The sequence below is a fragment of the Hyla sarda genome, chromosome 12 (genome assembly GCF_029499605.1).
Source record: "Hyla sarda isolate aHylSar1 chromosome 12, aHylSar1.hap1, whole genome shotgun sequence".
Taxonomy (NCBI): domain Eukaryota; kingdom Metazoa; phylum Chordata; class Amphibia; order Anura; family Hylidae; genus Hyla; species Hyla sarda.
Window position 1 is genome coordinate 52,358,505 of NC_079200.1, and position 6,390 is coordinate 52,364,894.

A 6,390-nucleotide genomic window follows, 5' to 3' on the forward strand; every position below is an offset into this window, starting at 1 on the left:
TCATAAGGCCTGTGAGGAGACAAAGTCTCTGCTTGTTTTTTGCAAAAAACATCAGCATAGTCCAGATAGGCCTTGGGGAGACCTGGTATCGGAGGGGCCATAGGGTTTTGACTGGCAGAACTGGGAGCAGACATAAGGCATTTTTTGTAGCAAGAAGTACCCCAGTTCTTGATTTCCCCGGTGGTCCAGTCAAGGGTAGGGGAATGGCGTTGAAGCCAAGGTAGTCCGAGAAGAATTTCAGAGGTGCAGTTAGAAAGTATCAGAAATTCAATCTTTTCGTGATGGGGTCCAATGCACATTAAGAGGGGTTCTGTGCGGTAACGCACAGTACAGTCCAATCTTTCACCATTAACTGAGGCGATGTAGAAAGGTCTGGCGAGACTGGTCACTGGGATGTTGAACCTGTTAACGAAAGAGGCCAAAATTAAATTTCCTGCAGATCCGGAATCCAAGAAGGCCACAGCTGAGAAGGAGAAGTTAGAAGAAGAAATCCGCACAGGCACAGAAAGACGTGGAGAAGCAGAGTTCACACCTAGAGCTGTCTCACCTTTGTGCGGAATCGGAGTGCGTCTTTCCTGACGTGGAGGACGGATAGGACAATCCTTCAAGAAGTGTTCGGTACTGGCACAGTACAGGCATAGGTTCTCATTGCGGCGGCGTGTCCTCTCTTGTGGTGTCAGGCGAGACCGGTCTACTTGCATAGCCTCCACGGCGGAAGGCACAGGAACAGATTGCAGAAGACCAGAGAAGAGAGGAGCTGGGGAGAGAAACCGCCTAGTGCGAACAAAGTCCATATCCTGGCGGAGCTCCTGGCGTCTTTCGGAAAAACGCATGTCAATGTGGGTGGCCAAATGAATAAGTTCATGCAGGTTGGCAGGGATTTCTCGTGCGGCCAGCACATCTTTTATGTTACTGGATAGGCCTTTTTTGAAGGTCGCGCAGAGGGCCTCGTTATTCCATGATAATTCGGAGGCGAGAGTACGGAATTGGATGGCGTACTCGCCTACTGAAGAATTACCCAGGACCAGGTTCAGCAGGGCAGTCTCGGCAGAAGAGGCTCGGGCAGGTTCCTCGAAGACACTTCGAATCTCCGTGAAGAAAGAGTGTACGGAGGCAGTGACAGGATCATTGCGGTCCCAGAGCGGTGTGGCCCATGACAGGGCCTTCCCAGACAGGAGACTGACCACGAAAGCCACCTTTGATCTTTCAGTTGGAAATTGGTCCGACATCATCTCCAAATGCAGGGAACATTGCGAGAGAAAACCACGGCAAAGTTTAGAGTCCCCATCAAACTTGTCCAGCAATGATAAACGGAGGCTGGATGCGGCCACTCGCTGCGGAGGAGGTGCAGGAGCTGGCGGAGGAGATGGTTGCTGAAGCTGTGGTAGAAGCTGCTGTAGCATAACAGTCAGTTGAGACAGCTGATGGCCTTGTTGCGCTATCTGTTGCGACTGCTGGGCGACCACCGTGGTAAGGTCAGTGAAAACTGGCAAGGGGACCTCAGCGGGATCCATGGCCGGATCTACTGTCAGGATTCGGCAGGCTGGAGGTGGATCCTCTGTGTCAGAGAGGGATTGACGTGGACCGTGTCGGTGGACCGGTTCTAAGTTGCTACTGGTTTTCACCATAGCCCGCCGCAAAGCGGGATGGTCTTGCAGCGGCGGTAGCAACCAGGTCGTATCCACCGGCAACGGCTCAACCTCTCTGACTGATGAGATAGGCGCGGTACAAGGGATTAGACAAGAGCAAGGTCGGACGTAGCAGAAGGTCAGGGCAGGCAGCAAGGATCGTAGTCAGGGGCAACGACAAGAGGTCTGGAACACTGGCTTGGGATACACAAGGAACGCTTTCACTGGCACAATGGCAACAAGATCCGGCAAGGAAGTGAAGGGGAAGTGAGGTAATATAGGGAAGTGCACAGGAGAACATACTAATTAAAACCATGCACCAATCAGTGGTGCACTGGCCCTTTAAATCGCAAAGAGCCGTCGCTCGTGCCCTAGGGAGCGGGGCCGCGCGCCGGGACAGCACAGACGGGGAACGAGTCTGGTAAGCGGGTCGGGATGCGCACCGCGATCTGGGGACATTATCGCAGCGCACCTGGTCAGCGGGTCTGACCGGGGCGCTGCGAATAGGAGAACGCTGCGAGCGCTCCGGGGAGGAGCGGGAACCCGGAGCGCTCGGCGTAACATTCGGGCAGTAGACATTAAGAATCGTGAATTTGTGTCCCCCAATACTTAAAGAAAGGATTAAGTAACGTGTATCCGGGGCAATCGTACAGTTCAGAACCTGATGGGGAAGAGACTTGTGAATGGCGATCGCCACCCCACAGGATCTGGACAGAGTATTGTCAGCACAGAACCAGGAGGTGTAGTGTGGATGTTTGAGAGAGGGTGTGTGTCCTACCTTAAAATGTGTCTCTTGAAAACATACCAGATGAGCCCGTTGCTTGTGACAATGGTGAAGGATCTGAGCCCTTTTTTCCGGGGTGTTGAGACCTTTGGCATTAAAAGAAATAATCTTGAGATCCGCCATGAGAAACGCAGAGAAACCGAGAGAAAACAAAAAAACAGAGTTAGTACAGGAATGAGGTGCTATTATAGGGGGTCAGATAAAAAAAAAGGGGGGGGGAACAAAACACAGGGATAAGACAAGGGGGAAAAACTAAAAGGAGTAACACAAAATGAGAACAAGTACACAACAAGAGCAGCAAACACCTACACAAGACAGACCAACAAAACAAGAGAGAAGAGAAAGAAGAAAAGAAAAAAGAGGGGTAACGAAATAAGCAGTAGACAGACAGAGAGAAGAGACTACTGCTGCAGAAACTAACAAGAACAATAAGTAGTAAAGGAGGGAAGAAGTCCCAAGGACCAGATCGTCCCCAGGAGCCCTATACCTATAGGGGGTTAAAGTTAGTCAGGTAGCGAGAGAGACAGAACCCACTACACTGCCGAATATGTAACAGTAGCTGAAAAGAGCCCAAAAGTGCTAGAGGACAATGAAAATGAGTCAGATGAAAAGGGGGAAAAACATACAAAAAGCACAATTAGAGGCACTGGGAAGAGAATAGTGACATTACAGTTTCCAATACAATAATCCCAAATCCCCAAATGGCAACTATCAGTAGCACCAGAAGATAACATTAATAAAAATGAGCAATCAACTGCTAAATAGCACATTTCTAGTGGAAAGATCAAGTGGGAGGTTGCGAGGCCCTACGAGAAGCAGCAGCCACCGAGGGCAGCTGCGACTGGCGACACTGAGGGGCCACTCGGGGTCCGCGAGTGCGAGAGTCTCTAGGAGGGAGTCCAGAGCGAGGGGCTCTTGCCGGAGGTGAAGCAGGGGGCGGGACTGGCCGTTAGAACGGAGGGGAATGCAATATAGGCCATTCCGGAAGCACCACCTCAGGTAAATCCAGGGCTTGGAGAAAGCTGGGAAGATCCTCCGGAGAGCGCAGGGACACCACGCGCCCCCTATTGCGCACTGTGAGGGAGAAAGGAAAACCCCAGCGGTACAGAATGTCCCTGTCACGCAGGACCTGCAGAAGGGGCTTAAGAGCAGCTCGTTGGGCCAGTGTATGGCATGAGAGATCGGGGTACAACTGGACAGAGACGTCCTTGTAGGTGATCTGTCGACGTCTTCTCGCACGTTGCAAAATGTCCTCCTTCAGGGCATAAAAGTGTATCCGGCAGATTACGTCTCTTGGATTGCGGTCGTCAGAGCTCGGTGGGCGCAGAGCTCTAAGTGCTCGGTCCGGTCTATGTGCGCCTCAGGAGGCCTGTCTAGGAGGTCATTGAAAATAGCAGGAAGGGCCTCCCACAGCTCCCCAGATGACACCGCCTCTGGCAAACTACGGATTCTGATGTTGTTCCTGCGGCTACGATTTTCAATATCATCCAAGTGTTGCTGAAGATGGAACAATTGGTCAGTGTGGCCACTCACTACAGCCTGCAAAGCCTGAAGGGAGGTTAAAGTAGAGTCCTGTGCCGCCTCCATGGTCTCCACCCTGGCGGACACAGAGGAAAGTTCTGAACGCAGTTGTGCAAATTCTTGCTTGCATTCGAGGACCACCTGTCGGGTCAGTGTAGAGATATCATCTTTAGTTGGGAGAGACTGTACCAACGACTGTAGGTCGGCCAGAGTGATAGGAGCAGAGGCCGCAATGGCAGGAGGCACTACCACTTCACAATGCATAGAAAACTGGCCTAGATCTGCAACATGAGGCCCCAGTCCTGAAGATAATGGTTGAGAGCAGAAAAGTGGTGGGGTGGCATCCAAGCTGCAGGCTACCTCCTGGTGTGTGGGAGGCAGTTGAGGGCCAGGAGGGGGCGAGGGTGATGGCCCCTGGCTGGAAGGTGCAGATCCCGGAGGGGAGGCAGCTAGTGCAGACCCTGCAGGAGATGATGAGGCAGAATGTGAGCCAGCAGCCCAGGAAGAGCCAGACACCCATGGGGGGGAAGGTGACCCAGCTACCAGGCCAGCAGGTAATAGAGATGGTGGCGGTAAGAAGGCAGGAGGTACTTGGGGAGACCCTGGGGGAGAAGCCCCCTCGGGTCTCAGGAGAGGGACATCCAGATGCAGCATAGCCATAGTGCCCCTCCAGGAGGGTGGGGATGGGCCCAGTGGAGGCTGGAGGTGAGGTACCGTGGGGGTTAACAGGGTTTCCCCTGTGAGCAAGTCCAATGTGGGGAGACCGCTGAAAGGAAGCACCTCCGTGGCTGGGGGTCTCTCAGGGGTTCCTCTTACCTGGCTCCGTGAGGGTCCAGGCTCTAGACCGCACACCAGCAGAGCGGGAGCCATGTCAGGAAGGTGGGCCTGCTGCGCGCCGCCATCTTGCTGCCTGGGAGAGCCGGAGGGCTGGAGAGCAGGGGCAGGAGCCGGAAGACGCAGCGCTTCAGAAGGGATGGCCGGAGGAGCACCGGAACGTATCGGGGGTGAGCGGTGATGATCCCCAGGGCGGGCGCACTCCTCTTCAGTGCGGCCCTGTATCAGGGCCAGAGCCGCGGCCGCCGGAGGGGCCATGCGTGTACCACTCCGCTGTTCCAAGATGGCGCCGGGCATCAGAGCAGGCAGCGGGGTCCCCGTGTGGGAGGGCTGGGCCCGGGTAAAGTAAGTGTCCAGAGACATGGGAAGCGGTGGGGGGATGCCAGAGACCTTCTTCTTTTTGTTCCTCGATCTATTCCCCATAGGCACGGCACAAGAAGGGCAAAAATAGCTAACGGCAGGCAGGAGCTCCTCAGCAGCATGTCCTCACACAACCATGGCTAGACACGCCCCCTTAAAGTAAATTTTTTAATGGGCGAGAACACACCCAAAATCTGTCCCAACGAAACTTTGCTTTGCATCCTGCCATTTCTCCCAACTGTTCTTTTTCTACCTGCTTATAAGGCATGCCTACACTAACTTTTTAATTCCTTAAAGGGGTATTCCGCCCCAAGAAATCTTATCCCCTATTAACGCATGCCTACACTCACTTCCTAATTCCTAAAAGGGGTATTACATTTTTCATTTTCACGGACCACTGTTCCAAAAATCTGTCAGACACCTATGGGGCGTAAATGCTCACTGCTCCCCTTATTACATTCCGTGAGGGGTTTAGTTTCCAAAATGGGGTCACATGTGGGGGGGTCCATTGGTCTGGCACTATGGGGGCTTTGTAGACACAAGAGGCCTTCAATTCCGGACAAATTTTCTCTCCAAAATCCCAATGGCGCTCCTTTCCTTCTGAGCAGTGTAGTACGCCCGCAGAGCACTTTACATCCACATATGGGGTATGCTCTTACTCAGAAGAAATGGGGTTACAAATTTTGGGGGGCTTTTTTCCCCATTTTCCCTTGTGAGAATGAAAAATTTAGGGTAACACCAGCATTTTAGTTAAAAAATTTTTTTTTTCATTTTCTTATCCAACTTTAATGAAAAATTGTCAAACACCCGTGGGGTGTTAAAACTCACTATACCCCTTAATACGTTTTGTGAGGGGTGTCGTTTCCAAAATGGGGTCACACGTGGGTATTTATTTATTTAATTTGCGTTTATGTCAGAACCACTATAAAATCAGCCACCCCTGTGCAAATCACCAATTTAGGCCTCAAATGTACATAGTACACTCTAACTCTTGAGCCTTGTTGTGTGTCGGCAGAGCATTTTACGCCCTCTCAGGAGAAATTGTGTTACAAATTTTGGGGGTCTTTTTTTCCTTTTACCTCTTGTGAAAATAAAAAGTATGGGGCAACACCAGCATGTTAGTGTAAAAATGTAAATTTTTTTACACTTACAGGCTGGTGTAGACCCCAACTTTTCCTTTTCATAAGGGGTAAAAGGAGAAAAACGTGTGTGTGAGTGTGTGTGTGAGTGTGTGTGTGTGTGTGTGTGTGTGGTGGGGGGGGG